The sequence below is a fragment of the Equus asinus genome, chromosome 20 (genome assembly GCF_041296235.1).
Source record: "Equus asinus isolate D_3611 breed Donkey chromosome 20, EquAss-T2T_v2, whole genome shotgun sequence".
Lineage (NCBI taxonomy): Eukaryota > Metazoa > Chordata > Mammalia > Perissodactyla > Equidae > Equus > Equus asinus.
This window is the reverse complement of record NC_091809.1, coordinates 35,847,256-35,872,003: the sequence shown is the minus strand read 5'-3', so window position 1 is coordinate 35,872,003 and position 24,748 is coordinate 35,847,256. Positions and strand designations below refer to the sequence as shown.

At 35.6% G+C, this 24,748-nt stretch overlaps 1 long non-coding RNA gene across 4 annotated transcripts in view; it reads right to left on the bottom strand.

Moving 5' to 3' along the window:
* Window positions 1–3,142: 3,142 nt before the first annotated feature.
* The window catches only part of LOC139041077 (uncharacterized), a 36,583-nt gene continuing 14,977 nt past the window's right edge, over window positions 3,143–24,748 (bottom strand). For 2 of the 4 annotated variants that reach the window (XR_011495621.1, XR_011495620.1), the window contains 2 exons: window positions 7,912–8,056; window positions 3,143–3,699 (listed from right to left, as the gene is read on the bottom strand). This is a non-coding gene — a long non-coding RNA (uncharacterized lncRNA). Of the gene's footprint in view, window positions 3,700–5,658; window positions 7,550–7,911; window positions 8,057–24,748 lie in introns of those variants that run through there. The other 2 variants (XR_011495618.1, XR_011495619.1) reach the window with 2 other exon arrangements.

Below are 24,748 nucleotides of genomic sequence, written 5' to 3'. Positions count from 1 at the left end.
GATTTTATTCTGGATTGCTAACCTCTGTACACTAATTATTTTTCTTTTGAATATATTGTCAATATTATTTTTAAGTAACATACATTCTCTCATCAGGACACCAGTGAGATTGGATTAGAGCTCACCCATCTGACCTCGTTAATCTTAATTACTTTCTGAGAGGCCCCATCTCCAAATCCAGCTGCATTTGGAGGTACTGGGGGAGAGGGCTTCAACATAGGAATTTCGGAGGGACACAATTCAGTCCAGGCACACCAACCAGCATTAACAAACTGACACACTTCTCTTATTACTCTATTTATTCATACATATTGCTGCTTTCTCCTTCCTGACCATTTGGGAGTAAGTTGCCAGTGTGGATCCTCATTACATCTTGGTGCTTCAGTGTGCATTTCCTAAAAAGAAGGATACACTCCTAGAAAGCCATGGTGTTATCATTCAAATCAGAAAATCAACACTGAGATAATACCACCTTCTAATTCAAAGACCCATTCAAATTTTGCTGTTTGTCCTCAAAATCTTTTTGACAGATTGATGATTCTATCCAAATTCCTGTGTGTTTGTTGTCTAATTTCTTTGATAGCCTTTGCTTTGGAAAATACTTTCAGTCTTTTGCTTGTTTTCTATGACCTTGACCCTTTGGAATAGTACGGAGCAGTTACGTCACAGAATAGCTCACAATCTAGATTTGTGTGAAGCTCCTCAGGCTCAGAATCAGGTTGTAAAACTTTGGTAGGCATACCACAACAGGGCTGCTGGTTGACCCCACTGGAAGATTCTCAGGGACACCGTGCCTCATTACTGGTGATATTAATTTTATCACATGGTTAAGATGTTGTCTGCAAGGTTTTTTCACTCTAATGCTAATTGGTAAGTATTTTTACTTATTAATATTATTTGACATTTTACTGTGTGGTAGACTTTTACTTTCTCCCTTATTTATTTCCTTATTTATTCATATCAGTGCAAGCTCATGCATTCCTACTTTACTCAATATGTTATAATCTGTTTCAATAATTATTTTAATGTTCAAATTGTTCTGTCTTTGGCCTTCACATCCTTTTGATATGTCTACTTTATTCTATGGGGCAAGTAGATTGTTGCTTGTTTCACTGTATGGACAGAGATTGAGGGGGAAGGAGGAGAAAACGTAGGGAAATGGTCCAAATATTTCATATAGTGGAATCTTTATAATTAATATTTTTCTGACCCACAGCCCAGTCATGCTCCCCACACCTGCCAGGGTAGAACTCGGAGCATCCCTGGAACTCTGCCTGGAAGAATAGCTCTCACCCCTGCAGCCATCTGTTTTTGTTTTCTGCTGACGTCCCTTCCCTCCACTCTGATTTCATCCCTCCTTGAGAACACTTTTGCGTTCTGTCTTCTGGAATATTTCTGTTTTTCTCCTGCAGAAGATCTCTACTCCACTTTTTATTGAAAATAAAAACAATCCCTACTTTTGAAGCATGTTTACTGTTATGATTGATATACAATATTGCATCATAACTTCATATTCACACAGCATGTTTTACAGTTTACAAAGGGAAATCTTTTAATCTGTCTTTATGCTCTGATGAAAGAAGGATAAGAATTATTATCCTTAAATTTAAAAAACAAAGATTTTTGAGATTAAATGTAATCATTGTATTTCTAAGTTCATAAAGTAAGCAAATGATGCAGCCAGGGGCTAAAATCAATGGCTTCTGCCTTTGACCTCTCTGGGCTTCAGTTTCTTTATTTTTTGGAAGGTAAAGTCAGTGTATTGTCAGCACTTTGAGATTTTATGTCTGAATGAGTTCTTAGCCAGCTCTGTTCCTCTTATGTTAGTCATTCTTACCCTCATTTTTTGTAAAGAAAGTTGGGAATATTAAGTATCCTTGGTAACGCATAGAAATTATTAGCCAAATATTATGTGTTTGTTGTGGAGTAAGGCAAATTTAATAATTTGAATGTGGAAAATCAAATCAAGATTTTGTAAGAATAAAATAACTCATGGTCAGTGTTCTCTTTTGTCATTTTCTTTATAGGAGGAAAGGTGATAGAAATACCTGTGTACCTCCTGAGAATGGCCTTGGCACACCCTAATATTTGTAAAGTGCTTCAAAGTAACAGAGGGCTGACTTAATGGTGGGGCAGATTGGGGAAATACAAAAAGTACTCTACTGCGATAGCAATAGTCTCCTAATGACAAATCAGAGAGGGGTTTGTCAGGCTCTGTATCCTTGCTGGATTATTAAGAACTGGAATAGCTCTCTGCTCAAATGTTTGCCATCACAACCAAAGGCAAGGGGAGTTGAGCCTGAGCAGCTGAGATTAGTTCAATGGCTCACAATCATCTAGTCCTCTAACACCAGCAGAATGAAATTAAGTATTTTTTTAACATTGAAAACAATTTTATCTAATAGGAAAAAGCCACACTGGTGTGGCTGGACTGTGGGTATTAAATATATTGTCCAAGTTTAAATGATGCTATTTATTATCAATGATTATTCTCCTGGTGCGTTTGGAACGGGGGAAATGAAAGTGGTTTTTATCTCATTAGCATGTCTCCACCGCTAACTGTTCGTAATATTAGCTCCCTTTGATCTTCCTTTTGATTACAGTGCACAAGCTGATATAATCTGTTATTATTTCCATTAATAACTAAGTATCTCTTGTGGTTGACAAGGCAATTTGTTATTATCAGGCTGCCTTTGTGCACGGCAAAGAGGTTTCCACCTTCTCCCCCGCCCAGCCCGGTAAAACAACAGGCGTTTATCTGCTCTCAGCAGCGTAGGGATGTTGTCCTCTTCAAAGGGGCTCTGTGAGCACTGCTGGACAAAGATAGGAAGCGCCTTGACAGTGAGATAGAAAACAGGGTGGAGATTCTAATCTAGACACAATTTCTACCTCAGAGGCTTCAGCAAATTGGGCAATCTAACCCCAAGCATATGCTGCTGACCCGGGTTTGTTTTCTTGAGGTTTAAGTTGGGCAGAGAAGGGGAGTTAAGGATGGTAGTGAGATGGTGGTGGTGAAGCTGAAGTTTCTCTTGCAGCAAGTAAAGTCTATTTTCATTGTCACGTCCTCAGGGTTTCAGGCCTCCAAAATTTGAGTTTTGGCAGATTATGAAGGTGAAAGATTCGCCACTCAAGAGGCATTATTGTCAAATTTCTATATTTGTCTTAAATTTAATGTCTGCTATCCTCATTCCCAGAGATTTTGAGATATTTGACAAACTTTGACATGTACAAGGATAATTTTCTTCCACTTCCAAAATGACTCCACCTCTAAGAATAATACAGTGGTTGATTCATTAAGAGAGAAAAGATCGTGAGTGGAGTTGAGTTCAGGATATGACAACTCCATATCTTTTAAGTAGAATGGAAGGACTTCAAAACACAAACTTTTTCTAATGGATTGAGTTGACACCCTGACTCTGTCATCTACCTGCAGAAGTTTCGTTTCTTCTAAATCTATTGGTTTGCAGGGCAGATTATATTCTTGGAAGCCTCACTATCCTATGAATTTAACCAAACTGCCTCTAACAACAGGACAAAGAAGGCGAGGGAGCTATTTAAAGTGGCAAAGTCACTTGGGGGCAGCTGTTGACGACTGCTGGCATTCTCCAAGGTAATGTTTTGTCTGTGGATGTATGTTCTGCTGCATTGATGATCTTTGCACGTGGTCATGAAAAACCATATGCCCGTATGCTCAAATGCCTTAGAAAGAATAGAGATAAAAGAATGAATTAGTTAAGTCAGACAGTCCAGTCAGGTCCTTTCGAGCCCGTGTTGACCTCTGAGATAGTTGAGGTGCTTTTGAACGTGCTTTTGACTTTAGAGGTTACTGAGTTCATGGCAGAGACGCCTAGTGGTCACAAGGATAAATGCAATTTCAGCAGGTCTTCACCCTACAAATTCCAGCTCTTTAATAGATCCACCCAGATCATGTCGCAGTTGGTGGTGCGTCCTCTGGGCTAGGTTTTGTTGGTGCTGTCGAATTGATTCTCACTCCCAGTGACCATGTGTACAGCAAAGCTGAACCCTGCCTGGTCTTTTTGCACCATCCTCTCATCTTCTGACTGTATCAGCCAATGCTCCACTGCTTTTCATGTGGTTTTCATGGCAAAAGTGGGTGACCAACTCTTTCTTCCTAGTCTGTCTTAGTCTGGAATCTCTGCTGAAACCAGTCCACCACAGGTGATCCTACTGGTATTTGAAATACCAGTGGCATAGTTTTCAGCATCACAGCAACACACAGCCACCAGAGTATGACAACCAACAGACAGGCAGTGTGGTTACCTGATCACGAAAGAAACCTGGGTCACAGGGGTAAGCGTGCTGAATCTTAACCACTAGGGCTGGCTCTAGGCTAGCTTACAGCAAGCTCAACTCCCTTCCTGCTAAGGACTTAGTGACATAGTGAGAGCCCCTTTTAACTAGAATGACTGGCCAGTTAGATGGTACCTATCTATCCTGAGAAGGGTTCACTCACCTCCATCTTAGTAGAAAGCAACTACCTTTACCTTAATGCCTAATTATCAGCCTTCACTGAGTTAGGAGGTGCGCACGTTACTTCTGTTTTCAGTTTACGCCATAATTCCGGATGATTCTTGTATTCTTGCTGTTCTAAAACAAGCAATAAGGCAGACATTTCGGGACTCTAAGAGTTGAAACAAAGTGTTTTTCTTGTGATTCTTTGTTGTCTGCACAAAATAGGATTACACAACATCTAGATTTTACATAGATTTTACATTGATTTCAGTCCCTCTGCTTGTGAGATTGTTCTCTATCAAACATCCAAGCACTTCCAGGCCATCCACTTTTTTTGGCGGGGGCGGGGCAGGTACAGACATTGAGCTTTGTCCAAACTAGGGGACTGCTCCTCCATGAGATATCCTGACTTCTATTATTATCTGCCTGGGTACAGAAATGATTGGCAGCCTCAGGGCTCCTTCATGACTTCTTCCCCTTTATCTCAGGGCAGTCAGCTGGCGGAGCCCTTGATTACAAAGAAACAACATTAAGCACTATGCAGGAACTGCATGTTCCACTTGTTGCAAAGTGTGGAATTTATCTTCTGGGAAAGCCACGCTGAGGTCTTGGTGTGACTCACTTTAACATAATAGAAATCAGTCATGATTTGTTAATTTCATTTGTCCCTCCACAGAAAAGAAAAATCATTAATTGTGTGGTGTTGGCAGATGTTTTCCAGCCCATAAACTGAAATTTGACCAATGTTTTTGCAGAATACATCCTTAGGAAGTAGATGCCATCATTCAAACTTGAAAAATAAAGGAACTATTTCAGAGAAACTGAGTAACTTCCCCAAAGTTATTCAATTTCTAGAGGTAGAAACACTTTTTGAAACTGAAGCTAAGATTTTTCACACCAGTAGTATTTTTTCCCCTATTAATTTCTTTCTTGAAAGAGGAGATGAAAAAAGCTACAAAATTTGGAGTGAATTAGCTCAGGGTGATTTTTGGAGTAATGGGCTTTTTGAAATGAATTATCTAACTTTTATCAGGTGAATCATAACCCCTATAGGAGGTGTCAGAGAGACTGTGGAAGACCAAGGCTATTAGGTGTAATTATTTTGTTGAGCTGTTATTATTATAACTGCACATTAGAGAACATTATTTAAAATCTATTTCAGTATACAATTTATGCAAATTGTTTGATATGACTTTATTGTTTATCTATATAAAAAACTCATTTTTAGCTTTGAGACATGTATGCCTTCATCTTTACAAAATCTGAAGAATATAGGCTCTTAGGAAGTATCATCTCTTGGAACTGTTTAAATTTGAGCTCCCCAGCCTCAGTTTACCATGTCCCACTCATAGATGTCTTGAAGGAACAGGCTGATGGCCCTTAAAATACACTGTGAACAGCCTGGGTTGAGTGCATTGGACTTGGAGTCAGATAGAAGTTTGACAAAATGACCCTGGACGACTCATACATCCTCTCCAAGTTCCAGTTTCCTCAGAAGCCAAATCTTAAAGGGATACTGGCATATATACGTGAATGAGTCTAACAATGTTTTCCCTAAATAATAGGTGCCTGGTAAATGTTAGTTGAATCTGAATCTATTTGCAAAGCAAAATTAAGTATGTGAACATTTTTTCTGCTGATTAGGAAAGCTTTCTGGTGTTTCGTCACTTGGCAACCAGATTACATTGGTTAGAGTACAACTGCCTTGAGGTTTAAGAAAAGCACAAAGGCTGCATGCATTTGTGTGACAGCCCCGCTCTGAGAGGACAGATGCGAAATCATAAAACACTGAAGAATAATGTATTCTGGCTAAGCTAGACCTATATAGCCTTCCTGGAGCTCCTGTTATTAGCCAGGCTTGTCAAGAACTAATCAGTAGCTTTCAAGTTTTGTAAAGCTACTCTGAAGGTTTACTTTAACCTTACCATACACAAAAATGTTTGTATTGCTACCCACTGATAAGAAAACTATTAGCATTCATTAAGTACAGCCATGAATCTCTCCCCTTGGAAGAGCAATAATGCAGCCTTCCAGCTGCCATAATGAATGCAGTGTTTAATCTCTCCTTGGGAGACTGTCCTAACTTCAGATCTCTACTAGAGTTAGACACACTGGGAAAAGCATGGCACTCTGGGAATGAGACTGATGACAGAAGGGTTATACTCTTGTTTGATTTTAGATCCAGAAAGTCTCCAAGTTATAATTAAAGCAGAAACTTTAATTTTAAAAAGAAAAGGAAAAGCGACTTGTTTAGGAAGGTGGAGAATTAACATTTATTTAGTGCCTACTACAAAAGACAGGCACTATAGAAGGGATCTTTAATCTAATTAGCTACTTTTCTCCTCATAACTACCCTCCAGGTTATTGTTCTACTAATGTTACGGAGGAGAAGAGAGAGACTCACAGAGATTGATTAATTGATTTAGCAGTCCAAAATCAGAGATAGAATGTAGCATAAGCATAGTAATAATTTGAATTTAGTTATCTCTGACTCCAGAGCCCAGAGCATTTTGTGCTACTAGAAGCTGTCCCTAAGAGCAGCACCTTATCTCTTATTTTTAGAAACCAGACTTCTCTGGGTAAGGAGCATATGACCTTCATGGTAGAACATGGAGAGCTGGAATCTTGTTTCTATTTTAGAGAACATTTGTAGCATATAATGTGAGTTCTTCTCTGTCTCACTTTGCTGACACATTGTCCTAGGATTTCTATTGAAGAACAGCATCCCTGGGTTGCAATATTCTTCAACACACTTCCTCTGTGAGCTCTGCCTTCTACTTCCAACTTCCTTGAGTGGAAAATACCTGGTGTTGCATGTCGTCTGTTGTAGCTGCACAGCCAAACTAGGAAGCACCAGCACCAATGTCCCAGGGACCAGGAAGGGTCCCTTTCTCTAAGGACCCATATGAAAGGTAACATCTGATGCTGGGCTAAACTATCAAGGCCTAGGCAGTTGAATGGCCCCTTGTCTTCCCCCTCCGTAAGTTTCTTCCACAGGAATCTAGATTTTCAACATTTTATGACCTCTGAGTTTCTTGAGCAGGTGGCAATGAATGATCTGCATTACCAAGGGGACCTGAAAGGAAAGAAAAAACAACTATTCCAGTCTGAAAAGATAGCCTACTCATAGGCCTGCCACGTAGTGACCAACTCACGATGATGTTCTAAGCCCTTTCACCCATGAGACAAGACGAAATATGGAGACTGGGATTGTTGGGCATCACGGAATGCTGCTTTGATGATTTCATCTGGAAAAGTTGAAGCTTACCTTAAACATAAGCTTCAGAGCCTAGGACAGCACAGTATACAAAAAGTGGTGGGCATCTGCCTTTTAGTTCAACAACAAGGGAAACCAAAACCAAAAGCAAATTAAAACAAACAAATAACATGGCTTAATATTTTGGAAAACTAAATTGAAATTGGTACTGATAAACTTACTGATAAATCACGTTAAAAGATGGAGATCGTCTCTAAGGTAGGCATGCGGTGCACAGATTGGGCTGTCCTTCCAGCTGCACGATGATTCCAATGCACTGTGAGGTGGAATCTACCATCTCAGTTTTGTTTCAGTGGTCATTCATGCCTGTTTGGGTCAATTCATAAACATTGTACTGAAATATCAGCTTTAAACATGCTTCATATGTGATTGCTAGAGTTTAACGCTTTATTTAACTGTACTTGTTTAGCTTGCTTGAATTCACTTGCACAAACCTTCTTTTCTATAAGAGATAGAAAAAGAAATGAGAGACTCCTGGTTAAAAGGAATCATTCTTGTAATTATTTCATTCTCTCTTCAATTTTTAAGTCTCTAACTTGGCTATGAGTCCTATTTGTATAATTTCAGTCCTGTAAGAACAAAATAATAAGGATATCCATGCAATATAAAATGTGTGTGTGAGAGAGAGAGAGGGAGAGAGAGGCAAGAAAGGAGGAGGATGAAAATCTCTCTTTAAATGAATTAAAAATAAAATCTGTGTGATATTATCATGCTTAATAAACTGTGGAGATGGTATTTTAGTATCAGTAGGAGTTTAACCATTTGCATGTGCTTTCAGTTCCCTTAAGGCACTTCAAAAAATAAATAAACAAAGGAAGATTATGAGTTTCCTCTCTAGGAGAGAGCTCCATCGCTTCCACAGTTTAGGATGAAAGAACGCTGAAAGGTCTGCGGTTGGAAAAGGGCCAGAAACAGGTTCAGGTTTCAGGTTACTTTTCAGGTCTGAGACCTGGTGTAGGGAGGGCCCTTCTATTCTGTGGCTTGTATTCCTGCTTCTTTATTGATATGAAACATATAGTAGAAAAGAAAGGTACTCAGTTTCCTCCTACGTCCTGAGATATTGGGAGCATTGTTCATCTTTGGGAGTGGCCACATCATTGTAAACTTGGTCAAAAAAAAATTTCTTACTGATTTCTATTATACAAGTAAAGATTTTTGTTGAGGTTTGCGGGGGCCAGAAGAATAGAGGAGTAAGAGTGATCAGCAGGAGACAGGGAGTTTCCCAGTCGACAGAGTCTACTGAGCACTAGGAGTAACATGGATTATGGCAGCCAGCCCCAGGGAGTGCGGGGAATTGCTCCTAATAGAATTAGGCTGCGGATTGATATTCATCAGGGAACAGTAGTCATCTGACATTTAGTTGTGCTCGGACCTCAAAATGCCTCCAATCTGGTGTTTTACTTTTTGTTTTGTTAATCCAATTAGTTAAAAATTCTGAATATCATTTTATTTGTGCATTTGCACATAGAGCAAAGGGAGTCTGTAGTCAAACATCATTGATTTGATTTTAGTTCATTCAAAATATTGCCTAAATTATCTAAGAGTTGTCTCAAGTCAACCAGCTAGATTTTCCTTATTTACGTTAAGTTGATCTAATGTATGGATGATGGTGAAGTTGAAGGAAAAACTATATCCCTTGAATACTTCTCACATTTGCATCATAATTAAAAGTGGCAAACAAGATTTGTGAATCAATGTGGTGACTTCATAATAGAAATAAGAAAAATCTCGGATTAGAAATAAAGCTTTTTTCCCAGCCTCTCTTTATTCTTCCCTCAAGTTTTATTAAAAACTTTAAAAATCATTATTAAAGGTTAAAATAACTATTAAAAATGAGAAACAGTATGTGCTACGGCATCTGTTCTTTTGTATCAAAATCACAGAACAAATACTTCAATTCATGCTCTTTCAGAGATATTTATTTACTTACCTGAATTTACTTGGTACAAAATATTCCAAACCTGCAATTTTGCTGATAAACTTATATGTTTGCCACTGTTGTTTTTCTTTAAACAGCTTTATTGAGGTATAACTGATACGTAAAACTTGCTCAAGCTTAAAATGTACAATTTGATAAGTTGAGACAAACATATACATACCCCTCAAAACTATCACAACAGTCAAGATAATGAAATATCCATCACCCCAAAAATATCCTTGAGCCCCTTTGTAATCTTTCCCTTCTGCCCGTCTTCTCTTCACCTGCTCATCTCCAGGCAACTATTGATCTGCTTGCTGTTCCTACAGATTTGTTTACGTTTCTATTGGTTTATACGAATGGAATTACACGTTGTGTACTCATCCTGTCCATTTGTTTTATTGAAGAGTATTAATATATTATTCAGTTTACCCCAGTCTGTTAATCCAGTCACTTCTTGTTGGACTTTTGATTTGCGTTCAGATTTTGTCAATTATATCTAAAGCTGATATGAACATTGTTCAACAAGTCTTTGCATGGACATATGATTTCATTTCTCTTGTGTAAACACCTAGGATTTTAATGGTTGGATCATATGTTAGGTGAATGTTTAACTTTTTAAAGAAAATATTGAGCCGTTTTCCAAAGTGTTTGTACCATTTTACATTTATATCAGCAGTGTATAAGAGTTCCAGTAACACCACATCCTCTCCTACATCTGGTATGGTCAGTGTTTTAAATTTTAGACACTCTAAGAGATGCGTACGAGTATGTCATTGTGGACTTAAAAAACATTTCTCCATTGACTACTGAGATTAAGCATATTTACATGCACACATTTATGATCTGTATATCTTCTTTGGTAAAGTGTCTGTTCAAATACTTTGCTATTTTTATTGAGTTGTTTGTTTTCTTATTATTGAATTTTGAGAACTCTTTACATAGTCTGGATACCAGGTCTTTATTGTTTATGTGATATGCAAATATTTTCTCCTAGTCTATAGTTTTTATTTTCATTCTCTTAATAATGTGTTACAAAGAGGAGAATTCTTAATTTTGATAAAATCCAATTTATAAATCTTTCATTTACAAATTGTGCTTTTGATGTTATATATAAGAATTCTTTGGCTATCTCCAAGTTGTAATGGTTTTCTTCCATTTTTTTCTAGATGTTTAAGAGTTTTAGGTTTTACATTTAGATCTATAATCTGTCTTGAGTTAATTTTTATATATGTTGTGAGATATGGATCAAACTTAATATTTTTGCATATGGATATACAATTATTCCAGCATCATTTATTGAAAAGGCAGTCATTTTGTGACTAAGTTGTTTGCATCTTGTAAAAGATTAATTGATCATACATGTGTGGGTCTATTTCTGAACTTTTAATTCTGTACTATTGATATACCAATATTATGGTGTCTTAAAGTCAGGTAGTGTAAATTATCCAACTCTGTTCTTTTTCAAAGTTGTTTTGGATATCCTGGGTCATTCGATTTAAATAATTATTTTAGAATCAGCTTCTCAATTTCCAAGAAGCCCTATAGGATTTTGATTAATATGGTATTTAATATATAGAATCAATTTGGGAGCAATTAGTATTCTAAAAATACCAAATCTTCTGGCTCATGAATATTGTTTATCCCTCCATCTATTTGGTTCTTCTTTAATTTCCCTCAAGACTGTATTTTAGTTTTCAGTGTACACTTCTTGCATATCTTGTATTGGATTTATTTCTAACAATTTTATGTTTTTGAAGCTATTGTAAGTTGTATTTATTGCTTTAATTTCAATTTCTGATTGTTCACTGCTAGTATATAGAAATATAATTGATGTATTTTCATTCAGTTCAAATCACTTCTAATTTTCCTTTTTATTTCTTTGTTGCTCCATTGGCTATTTAGAAGTGTGCTGTTTAGTTTCCAAATATTTATAAGTGTACTATTTAGTTTCCAAATATTTGAAGATTTTCCAAAGATTTTTCTGCTTTCATTTTATAATTTTATTCCATTATGGCTAGAGAAAATACTTTGTATGACTTGAAATATGTTAAATTTGTTTAATTATTTTAGGATTAGGATATAGTCTCTCTTGGAAATGTTCACTGTAACCTTGAAAAAAATTTGTATTCTGCTCCTCTTGGGTGGAGTGTCAATTAGGTCAAATTGGTTGATATTCAAGTGCTTAGATTCTTATTTTCTATGTAATGGTTCTATCAGTTATTGATATAATTACTTAGGGAGGGATGTTGAAATCTGACAATAATTGTGGATTAGTCTATTTCTCCTTGAGGATCTATTAGTTTTTTTGTTTTTAAGAGCAGTTTTAAGTTCATAGCAAAATTAGGCAGAAAGTCAGAGAGTTCTCATATTCCTCCATATCCTCCCATCATTCCCAGCCTCCTCCACTGTCAATGTCCCACACCAAAAAGATACATTTGTTAAAATCAATGAACCTACATCAACACATCATTGTTATCCAAAATCTACAGCTTACGTAGAGGTTCCCTCCTGGTGTTGTACATTCTATGGGCTTTGACAGATATATAATGGTATGTATCCACCATTAGAGTAATTATAGTATCATACAGAAAAGTTCTAATGTCCTAAAAATACTCTGGGCTCCACCTATTTATTCCTCCTTCCCCTTAACCGTTGGCAACCACCAATCTATTTTACTGTCTCCATGGGTTTATCTTTTCCAGAATGTCATAGAATTCTAATCATATAGTACATAAACTTTAAAGATTGGCTTCTTTCACTTGGTAATATGCATTTTCAGTTCCTTCATGTCTTGATAGCTCATTTTTTAGCACTGAATATATAATTCCATTATATGGATGTAACAGTTTATCCATTCACCTACTAAATCACATTGGTTGCTTGCTAGTTTTGTCGGTTGTGAATAAAAATCCATAAACATCTGTGTGCAGGTTTTGTGTGGACATAAGTTTTCAATTCCTTTGACTAAATACCAAGATGTGCAATTGCTGGATCATATGTTTATTTTTGTAAGAAACTGCAAAACTGTCCAAAGTAGGCATTCAAGTTTTTATTCAAATCAGAAAAGAATGAGAGTTCCTGTTGCTTCATATTCTTGCAAGAATTTGGTGGTATCAGTGTTTTGGAGTTTTGCCATTCTGATAGGTGTGTAGGGGTATCTCATTGTTCTTTTAACCTGCAATTCTCTAATGACATATGATGTAGAGCATCTTTTTATATGACTATTTGCCATCTCTGTATTTCTTCAGTGAAGTGTCTGTTCACATGTTTTGTCTGTTTTTTAATTTGGATGTTTGTTTTCTTATTGTTGGGCTTTAAGCATTCTTTGTATATTTTATGTGAGTCCTTTATCAGATATATCCTTGAAAATATTTTTTTCCAGTTCGGTGGTTTGTCTTATTCTATTGGCAGCATTCTTCAAAGAGCAGAAGTTTTTAACTTTAATGAAGTCCATTTTATCAAATATTTCTTTCATGAATCGTGCCTTTGGTATTGTATCTGAAAAATCATCTCCAAACCCAAGGTTATCTAAATTTTCTCCTGTGTTATCCTCTGGGAGTTTTATAGTTTGGGATTTTACATTTAACTCTATGATTCATTTTCATTTAATTTCTGTGAAGGGTGTAAGGTAGTGTCTAGATTCATTCTTTTACACACGTATGTCCAGTTGTTCCAGCATCATTTGTTGAAGACCATTTTTCTTCATTGTATAGCCTTTACTCTTTTGTCAAAGGTCAGTTGACTATATTTATGTAGGTCTATTTTTGAACTCTCTTTATGTTTCATTGATCTATTTGTCTATTCTTTGACCAAAACCACACTTTCTTGACTACTGTAGCCTTATAGTAAGTCTTGAAGTCAGGTAGTGTCAATCTTCCAACTTGTTCTTTTTCCTTCAATTTTGTGTTGGCTATTCTGGGTCTTTTGTCTCTATAATCTTTAGAATCCATTTGTCCACATCCACCAAATAACTTGCCTGGATTTTGTTTGAGATTGCATTGAATCTATGGATGAAGTTGAGAAGAACTGATATTTTGACAATATTGAGTCTTCCTATCCATGAACATAGTGTATACCTATAGACAATAATGTCATCTGTAAACAAATATAGCTTTAAATCTCCCTTCCTAATCTGTATACTTTTTATTTTATTTTCTTGTCTTATTGTATCAGCTAGGACTTCCAGTATGATGTTGAAAAGGATTTGTGAGAGGGGATATCTTTGACTTTTCCTAATCTTAGCAAGAAAGCTTCTAGTTTCCCACCTAAACATGATGTTAGCTGTGAGCTTTTGGAGATGTTCTTTATCAAGCTGAGGACATTCCCCTCTATTTCTAGTTTTCTGAGAGAGTCCTATTAGCTTTTGCTTCATGTATTTTGAAACTACATTGTTAGGCACATAGATGTTTAAAATTTGTATTATTACCTGTTGATGAATTGACCCTTTTTCATTATGAAATTTTCTTCTTAATCCCTGGTAAAATTTTTTGCTCTGAAGTCTACTTAGTCTCATATTAATGTAGCCACTTTCACTTTCTTTTGACTTTTTTTATCCTCTTTTTCTAATATATTTGTTTCTTTATATTTAAAGTGTGTTTGTAGACAACATATAGTTGGATTATACTTTTTAAAACCAAAATGATAATCCTTGCCTTTTAATTGGAGTAATTAGTCTATTTATATTAAATGGGATTATGATGTGGTTAGGTTTATGACCATCAGCTTGCCATCTGTTTACTATTTGTCCTCTTTGTACTTTGCTTCCCTTTTCTATTTCTCTGCCTTCTTTTCGATTGAATCTTTTTATGATTCAATTTTATTTTCTTTGTTTATTAGCTATAATTCATTTATTTTAGTGATTTCTTTGAAGTTATAGTATATGATTTAACTTATCAAAGTCCACCTTTAAGTGATATTATGTCACTTCACATACAGTATCAGGACTTTACAGTTGTATACTTTCATTTTTCCCCTTTGACCTTTATGCTATTATTATAAGTATTACTTATCCATATGCTATAAGCTCTACAATATAATTTTATTATTATTAAACAATTATATCTTTAAATATTTAAATAATAAGAAAAATCATATATATACTCATGCAGGTTTGGTGCTTTTTGTTGCTATATTTCTATCTAGCATTAGATTCTTCCTGTTTGTAGTACTTTCCTTTATATTTCTTGTAGTGGCAGTCTTCTTCTGAAGAATTCTTTTAGCTTTGGATGTATGAAAATTCTCTGTTTTGCACTTATTTCTAAAGGATATTTTCACTGGGTATAGGATTTGGGATTAACATATTTGTTTTTCTATCAACTCTTTAAATAAATTGTTCCACTGTCTTCTCATTTGCACTGTTTCCTACGAGAAATCTGGCACCACTTGCTTATTTTTCCCTCTGTGCAATCTATTTCTTTTTTTCTTCACTACTTTTAATATTTTCTCTTTTTCATTTGTGTTGTGCAATTTTATTCTCATATTCTTTAATGTAGTTTTCTTCAGAATGTAGTTTTTGTAATTTTCTTCCTTTAATGTAGTTTTCTTATGCATGGGGTTCACTGAACACTTTGATTCTGCATATTTCTCCTCCTCATGAAATTTGGAAAAGTTTTAGCTGTTATTTTTCCAAATATCTCCTCACTTGCCTTTCAGGGACTCTGATTACACGTATATGAGGCTGTGTGGATTGGACACACAGCTCAATGATGCTTTTTAATTTCTTCAGATTTTTTTTATCTCTGAGTTTTATTTTGGATAGTTTCTAATGCTGGCCAAGTTCACTAATCCTTTCTTTTACAATACCTAATCTGATTTTAATCCCATCTTGTGCATATTTCCTTTCAGACATTTTATATTTTTGTTTCAAAAAGTTTGACTTAGTCTTTTATATCTCCCATGTTTCCATTTAACTTTATGAGTATGGAGAATATAGTCATAACCACTATTTCAAGATCCTTCACTACTGATTCTAACTTCTCTAGTAATTTTGGTTCCGTTTCAATTGAATGTTTTTCTCTTATTTATGGATCATATATCCTGCTAATTTTGACACCTAATAATATTTGGTTGAATGAATTTTACCTTGTTAGATGCAAGATATTTTTGTATACTTACAAATATCTTTGAGATTTATTCTGGGATGCAGTTAAATTACTTGGAAACAGTTTGATCTTTTGGATTTTTTTTAAGATTTGCTATCTGGCATCAGTGTGGGCTAATTATTTCCCCCTACTGAGGCATGACCCTTCTGAGTACTCTACACAATAGCCCATGAATGATTCGATTTTGCATTCTGGTTAATGTAAACAGACTCTATCTTTAGCCCAGTGTGAGTGCCATGAATTGTTCTACTCGTCCTTCCCATGATTCTTTCCCTAGCCTCCGATAATTTCCTCACACTTATGCACAAATCAGTACTCAGCTGAATTCTTGAGAAGGATACTGGGACGATCTATAGAGTTTCTGAGATCACTTCTTCTCTTTTGAAACTCTGCCCTGAAAATTCGAGCCTCCTTGACATCCTAGGACTTTCAGTTTCATCTACCTAGCTCAGATAAATGACCAGGCTCTGCTTGGGTTCCTTTCTACTGTCCTGTGGCCTGAAAACTCTCTCCAGGAAGGAAGCTTGGGTCAATTGTAGTGCTAATTTTTTTTTCATCTTTCAGGGATCACTGTGCTTTGGTGCTTGATGCTCTATATGTTGACAGCTGTGTGTCCATATATTTTTTATTCAGTTTTTAGTTGTTTCAGTTGGGAATGTAAATCCAATTCCTATACTTCATCTTGTCTGAAGGAAGAAGTCCTTTCCTGTGGGGTTACTGTTGTCATCCTTTTACTTAAGTAGAAGAGTAATATTGGTATAAATACATTATTAGTCATCACTATATATTTATTGCTGCTTCAGTATAGGTCTACTCAGATTTTCTGTTTCTTCTTGAATTAGTTTTGGTAGTTTATGTTTTTCAAGGAATCTGACCATTTCATCAAAATTACCTAATTTATTGGCATACAATTGATCCCTGTGTCCCTTTATAATTATTTTTATTTTTCTAAGGTTGGTAGTAATGTCCCTCTTTTAATTATGCTTCCAGTAACTTGTGTCTTATTTTTTAAGCTTTCTTGAGGTATAATTGATGTACAAAAACTTGCATATGTTTAATGTATACACGTTGAGTCTTTCTTTTTTTTCCTGATCAGAAGAGCTAAAGATTTGTCAATTTTCTTGATCTTTGCAAAGAACCAATGTTTGGTTTTATTGATTTTATCTATTTTGTTTTTCTATTCTTTAATTAATTTGTTTCCATCCTAATCTTTATTATATCCTTCTTTCTGTTTGCTTTAAGATTAGTTTGCTCTTGTTTTTCCATTGTGATAAGGTGGAAGGAAGATTATTGATTTGATTTCTTTCTTCTTTCTTAATATAAATCTTTCAATATAAATTTTAGTACAAGTCTTTGTATGCTGTGTCTTCATTTTCATTTCTCTCAAAGTGTATTTTCTAGTTCCCCTTCTGTTTTCCTCTTTGACCATCCATTATTGCGTGACATGTTGTTTAATTTCTGTATATTTTGAGCTTCCCAAATTTCTTTTTGTTATTTATTTCTAATTTCATTCTATTATGGTTGGAGAACATATTTTCTACTATTTTTATCCTTTTAAGTTTATTGAGCCTTTTGTATGACCTACCATATGGTCTATACCGGAGAATGTTCCATGTACACTTGAGAAGAATGTATATTCTGCTGTTCTTGGTGAAGTGTTCAATAGGTATCTGTTAGGGTTGGTTGGTTTATAATGTGTTCAAGCTTTCTGTTTCCCTGTTAATTTTCTGCCTACTTGTTCTATCCAGTTTTGAAAATGAGGTATTAAAGTCTCCAAAGATTATTTAGAACTTTCTATTTCTTCCTTCGGTCTGTCAATGTTTGCATCACTTATTTTGGTTCTCTATTATTAAGTGCATATATGTTTCTAACTGTTACATCTTCCTGAGGTGTTATCTCTTTTATCATTATTAAATGTTCCCTATTATCTCTGGCAACATTTTGTTTAAAGTTTATGTTTTCTGATATTTGTCTAATTTAGTTGATAGTCATTCTGGTTTTCTTATTGTCAATGTTTGCATGATACACTAATTCCTCCCTTATTCACAGTTTTGCTTTCCACAGTTTTATAGTCAAACATGGTCCAAAAATATTAAATGGAAAATTTCAGAAATAAACAATCCATACGTTTTAAATTGTGCACCATCTGAGTAGTGAGGTGAAATCTCATGCCATCTCACTCCATTCTGCCTGGAATGTGAATTATCCCTTTGTCCAGTATATCCAGTCTGTATATGCTACCCACCCATACATCACTTAGTAGCCATCTCAGTTATCAGATTGACTATTGTGGTATCACAGTTCAAGTAACCTTTATTTTACTTAACAGTGGCCACAAAGTGCAAGTGATACTGGCAATTTGGATATGCCAAAGCTGTAAAGTGTTTCCTTTAAGTGAAAAAAGCGAATGTTCTTGACTTAATAAGGAAAGAAAAAAATCATATGCTGAGGTTCCTAAGATCTATGGTAACATTTATTACAGTATCTTGTTATAATTTTTATTTTTTGTTATTACTTATTGTTACTAATCTCTTACTGTGCCTAATTTATAAATTAAACTTTATCATAGGTATGTATGTATAGAAAAAGACATGGTATATATGATATTTGGTACACTTTGTGGTTTCAGACATCCATTGAAGGGGTCTTGGAATGTATCTTCTGTGAATAAGGGGGGACTACTGTACTTCTTTTCTCATCCTCTTTCTTTCAATCTACTCTTGTATCTTTGAATCAGAAGTGTGTCTCCTTTAAATAGCATACAATTAGGTCTTACATTTTTATCCAGACTGACAGTCTCTGCCTTTTGATAGATTGTTTAAACCATTCACATTTAATGTTATTATTGATATAGTTAGATTTGCATCTACCATTTTACTTTTTTATGTTATTATTTCCTTGAACATTTTTAATATGTTATTCTACTACCATCTGGTCTCCAATGTTACTGTTGAGAAGTCAGCTCTTAATTTTACCGAGCCTGCTTTGTAAGTGTAGAGTTGTGGCTTTCAAGATCTTTTCCTTGCCTTTGGCTTTCAGCATTTTTACTATGATGTATCTGCAGATCTCTTTTCATTTATCTTGCTTTGAGGTTGTTAAGTTTCCTAAATGTGTACATTATTGTTCTTCAATAAATTTGGGACGTTTTCAGCAATTATTTCTTCAAATATTTTTTCTGCATTTATCCCACTCTCCTCTCTTTCTGTTACTCTCATTACATGTACATTGGTACACTTAATTGTGCTCCACATTTCTCTGAGGCTCTCTCTCCCTGTTCTTTGAGTTGGATAATCTCTGTTAATCTAGCTTGAAGTTTACTAATTCTTTCTTATACCAGATCAAATCCACAATTGAGTTTCTCTAGTGGATATTCTTTTCAGTTATTATACCTTTCAGATTCAGAATTTTTATTTGATTCTTTTTTATAACTTCTGTCTCTTTATTAATTTTCTCTATTAGATACAACATTGTCATCATATCTTTCTTTACTTTAATCATGCTTTCTTTTAGTTCTTTGAACTTAATTACAGTGGCTACTTTGAAGGCTTTTATTGTTAAATCCAACATCTGATCACTCTCACAGGTAGTTTCTGTTTTCTGTTTTGTTTTGTCTTTTCCCAGTATACGGGTAATACATTCCTGTTTCTTTGCATACCTTGTAATTGTTTATTGAAAACTGAACATTTTAGATAATATATTATAACAACTCTATATACTTCCCCCCAGGCCTCCTCTTGTAGTTCTGTTACATGCTTGTTTATTTGTTTAGTTACTGACTATTGACAAATAAAAATGGCAAGTAATAGGATATATTGGAATATATGAGGAAGCCATTTTGTGTAAACCTAATTTGGCCTGACCTTGTCTTTCCAAAAGGGCCTGACCGAGGCCATTGAGCATGCACTGTATATCTGCTTTAGAGATTCCCTATGGCAAGAGCAAAAGGCCCTTGAGATAAAGGTGCAACTTCCCTCCCCCTCCCAATGTTGGCATCTCCTTAAAGATTAAGCATCTTTCCTTAGGCTGGGAACCGATTGCAGAGCTCATCTGTGACCCCCCAGCCCGAGGCAACACACCTGCCACCCCGCGGCATTCACTGAGACAGCAGACCTATCTGCTGTGTCCATCAAGTGCTGTGCCTACAGGGCAATCTTGTGACTATTGTGGGAGGGACATTTCAATCATATGTGAAACACCCTCTTTGAGGGTATGTAACCACCCTGTGTACCCCCACTTCTTTGGAGTGCTCTGTTCCTTTGTGGAAAGACTCTCCCGGGTTATAATCCTAAGATTTAAGCTCAGAATAAACTCACCCAAATTTTCATTTATAAATTGGTTATGGATTATTTTTGTCGACACTATATTATTTTAATGGAGTCTTCTCTCACCTTCCACACCTAACAGTGTTATCCCTCTGATGTTGCTCCTAGGGTTCCCAGCCTCTGGTATGCTTATGGTCACCCTGATGACAGTGTTTGACTATCTCTTTAACCACTCCCTAACCACACCTAGATGTTAAGCACCACTGATTGCTGGCTGAACATTCTACTGTTTTCAACAGTGCCCTGGGGCATAAATTGCTCCACTGACTGAACCAATCAAATTTGGACTCTTTTGAAAGGGTAATTACAGAGGTGAATGTTTAAGATTTGTTTTGACCCCAGGTAGATTCTTCCCACCACTCTCTCTTCCAGGTTCTTTTAGGCAAACCATCTGGCCTAGAGTCTAGCCTATATGTCCAATGAATCAATCAATCTCCTCTTAAGTGCCTTTTACCATAGCATTCTCTGTTGATATGTGCTCTTAGGCTTGAAATTCTCTATACTGTGTTGCAAATGAAATTAAATCTTTTGTAAAGAGATTAAGAACTATCTATTTTACATCCTGCTCCTCCCCTCTGGCACTATCTATGAGCTAGGGACCTGGGGCTAGTAGTTGGAACAATGTTACACTTCTCTCTGAGTGACATTCTCACTTTAGGATACAGGTGTTTGGTGGGAAAAGGGACAGTAGCCCCAGCTCTTCTTGGCTTATCTTTCCTAGTGTGGAATCACTGCCTTAAAAGTAGGGTGGTCAAGGCCCCAGTACTCTCAGTGGTGCTATGCCAAAGATAGGGCCTCCATCCCATGAGTGGGGCTGAGTGGAAGAAGAGAATCCTCACTTCTTGAATGTGCCTGGAACAGATAACTGGAGAAAGGTCGAGAAATGCTGATGTCCCAGCAGGCCAGGAAGACAGATGTCCAGTTTGGAGCTTGTGGGAGAGGCGGCCATGTGTTCTTGTCTGACCCAGTCTGGAGTGACATTTCCATCTTGCTGAGTTGGGAGGCAGAGAGAGGCAATGGCTTTCAGCTCAAATAACACAGAGTCTCACTATTCTTACTGAATTTTAGTTGATTTTTTTTTAAATAACTGTTTCTTCATTTGTGATATGTCCTTGGAATCATTTCCAGAGACTTTAAATGGTTTTACTTTTAAAATATACACTAGTTTCATTGGGGAGTGGATCCACAGAATTTCCATTTTGTTATACTGGATTTTGTATTGTTTTTCAACTTTATATAATGGTATTTTTTAATGGTAATAGATATGAATTTTCTCTTCCATATTTTGCTTTTTTCACTCAATAATATATTTGTGATTAATTCATAACTCTAGTAGTGGTTGATTTAGTTTTACTATTGTTCCTATTCTAGTGTATAAATATATCACATTGTTTAAATCCACTCTAGATTTCATGCATATTTGTGGTTTTTTGTTCATTTGTTTTTTGATTGTTATGAAACATGGCACTATGGACATTCGCTTTTAGTTCATATAGTATTTTTCAGGGATATATGTTAAGATTATGTACCAAAAGTATTTCAGAATGAATGATACCAATTTATACCATAAGCAACATTGTATGAGAGTTATGGTGGTCCCACATACTCTCTAAAACACAGCATTTCCTGTTTTGTTATTTTAGCCGTTCTGGTGGGCTTATAGTGGTATTGCATTGTAGAAATGCAATGTGGGAATTTACATTCATTTGATGATTTATAAAGCAAATGATCTTTTTATACATTAATTAGTGTCGATGCAAAATAACCGATAACTATAGATAAGAGAAATAAGGTGAGTTTTAGCCCAGCCAGAGTGAGGATTATAACCCAGGAAGGACTTTTCTGGAAAAGAAGACAGCATTCCAGAAAAACTTGGTTTTCTTTACAGTCTTATATCTTTTTAGAACAAAGAACGTATGTTAAACACACCCAGGTTGCATTTTCTTCAAAGTTTCAAAGAGGTATTTAGTTGCAAATTGGCAGGTCAACATGACCTTGATGTTGGGAAAGGGAACTTGTTTTATAAGTACTAATACAGGCGTCACCAATAGGGTGTTCCCATTAGGACTAGGAGGGGAAGTATGCATTCTTATCTTAAGAGAGTGCATTCGTCACTTCAATCGTTAAAGCAGACGTACATCTGTGTTTGATAGGCCATAAGCCAGGCTTCTTTAGTTCAAGCTAAATCAGTTTTGAACCCGAACAGTTACCCCATATACCTCAATATGTGAAAATCTCTTGTCAGTTAGCAACTTTGATTAACTCTTTCATGAATTACCTGTTCAAATATTTGCTCATTTTCTATTGGGTTATCTTCCTTCTTTTTTGAGGAAGATTAGCCCTGAGCTGACATCTGCTGCCAATCCTCCTCTTTTTGCTGAGGAAGACTGGCCCTGAGCTAACATCTGTGCCCATCTTCCTCTACTGTATGTAGGAGGCCCAACACAGCATGGCTTGCCAAGCAGTGCCATGTCTGCACCCGGGATCTGAACTGGTGAACCCTGGGCCGCCGAAGAGGAACATGCAAACTTAACCACTGTGCCACCAGGCTGGCTCTGGGTTATCTTTTTTCTTTTGATTTTTAAGTGTTTTGCACATAAACTCTGAATGTGAATCCTTTGTCAGACTGGTTTTACAATTGCCTTATCCCACCCTTTAGCTTGAATGCCACTCTGTTAATGGCTTATTTTGATAATCTGAAGGTCTTATTTTTAATGTAGTATAATTTATTAATCTTTAGATTTATTGTTAGTGCATTTGTGTTCTGTTTAAGGAATCTTTACCACCTATCCTGAATTCATGAAGATATTTTCTTATGAGCTTTATTGATTTATATTTCATATTTTGGCTATAACAGTATTTGGTATATAATTTATTTTTATTTTAAAATAAAGAATCTTTATTTTTTATATTTCATACTTTGTTTTATAATCCATCTGGAATAGATTTTTCTTCTCACATAGATGTCTAGTTGATCCAGCACCACTTATGAAAAATATGCTTTCCACATTTTTCTACAATAACAACTTTGCTCTAAGCCACATTCTTATATGTGTTGGGGGTGTGTGCTTGTGCCTGTGTGTTTCAGGACTTTATATTCTAATCAACCAGTCTATATTTCCACAATTGAGGCAATATTGTGTTGTCTTAATTATCTTAAGAGTTCTGTAGAAACTCTTGACAACCTGTGTTGTAAGTGCTGCAGTCCTCTTCAAGACTATCTTTGGCTCTTCTTAGCCAATGTCTCCTGTGTATTTTCATCTTGGGTGTTATAAATGGAATAGATTTTTAAATTTAATCTCTCAAATTGTTTGTTTCTATACAGAGAAACACAATTACTTTTATATATTGACCTTGTATCCAACCCTTGATAAATTTACTTCTTGATTGTAGTAGTTTATATCTATGCTGATTTTGCAATTTTTTACATCTACAATTATAACATCTGTGAATAACTGTTGTTTTATATTTTTGGTTCCCATCCTTTTTTCTTTCCATGCCTTATGTACTCAGTGGGAACACTCTTACAGTGATGAATAAAAATTGGAATAATGGACAGCCTTGTCTTGGTTCTAATTTCAAAGGGAAAAGTTTTAATATCTGCATGTAGAAAGTGTATTACTTCTTTCCAAGTGTTTGTGTCTTCATTTATTTTTCTTGCCTTATTGTATTATCTAGGACCTCCATGATAATAATTAATAGAATTATTGAAGCAGAATTATTGCTTTTCTTCTGCTTGATCTTAGCTAGAAATTATTTAGTCACCCACCACTAAGTATAATGTTAGCTGAAAGTTTATCAGAGTAATCCTTTGTCAGTCTGAGAAAATTCTCCTCTATTCTTAGTTTTCTGAGAGTTCATGCGAGTATTGACTTTAGTCAAGTGACTTTTATGCATCTATTGATATGATTATTTGATTTTCCTTTTTATTTTGTTAATGTAGGGAATTAGAATGATTTATTCTTGATTCTTTGCCTTCCTTTTATAAACTTCTCTCCATACATCTCCCTAGTTTTCAATGAGCCACCCTGAACATTCCAGACTCACCAGCTGCCCTGAATACTGATTTTTGCTTTCTCAACTCTTAAGGACTACCATGTTTTATTCTAGCTCACTTTGCTATAGTTGGAAAATGGAGCTGAAGTAAAGAATCATTGCAGTCATCAGGCTCAACTCATGAGTTTCCTTTTTCTTAAGGATTGTCTATGTGCTTTGTGTTGTCAAATAATTTCAAACAGTTCTCATATATTTTGTCCAGTCTACAGTTGTTTACAACAGGGGAGCCAGTCTTATGCCAGTGACTCCATCATATCAAGCAGCAGAAAGTCACCTTTAAGATACTGAACGATGTTCTTGCTGACTTGTAGATTGGCCATTATTTTTTTTAACCTTATAATAAATATAACTTATTTCTGGCTAAATGAAAATTGTTGATCTTATTCTTACTTATTGAGGGTGATACGTCTCTTTTTCTCTGACTGTTTTCAGTGTGTTTTATTTGCTTTTGGTATTCAGCAGTTTAACTATAAAATGCCGAGGTGTGGTTTTATTTTGTAAGTTTTATGTATGGAATTCGTAGAATTCTTTAGATATGTGTCCTTATTTCTTTCATCAGTTTTGGACAATTCTCAGCAACTATTTCTTCGAATATTGT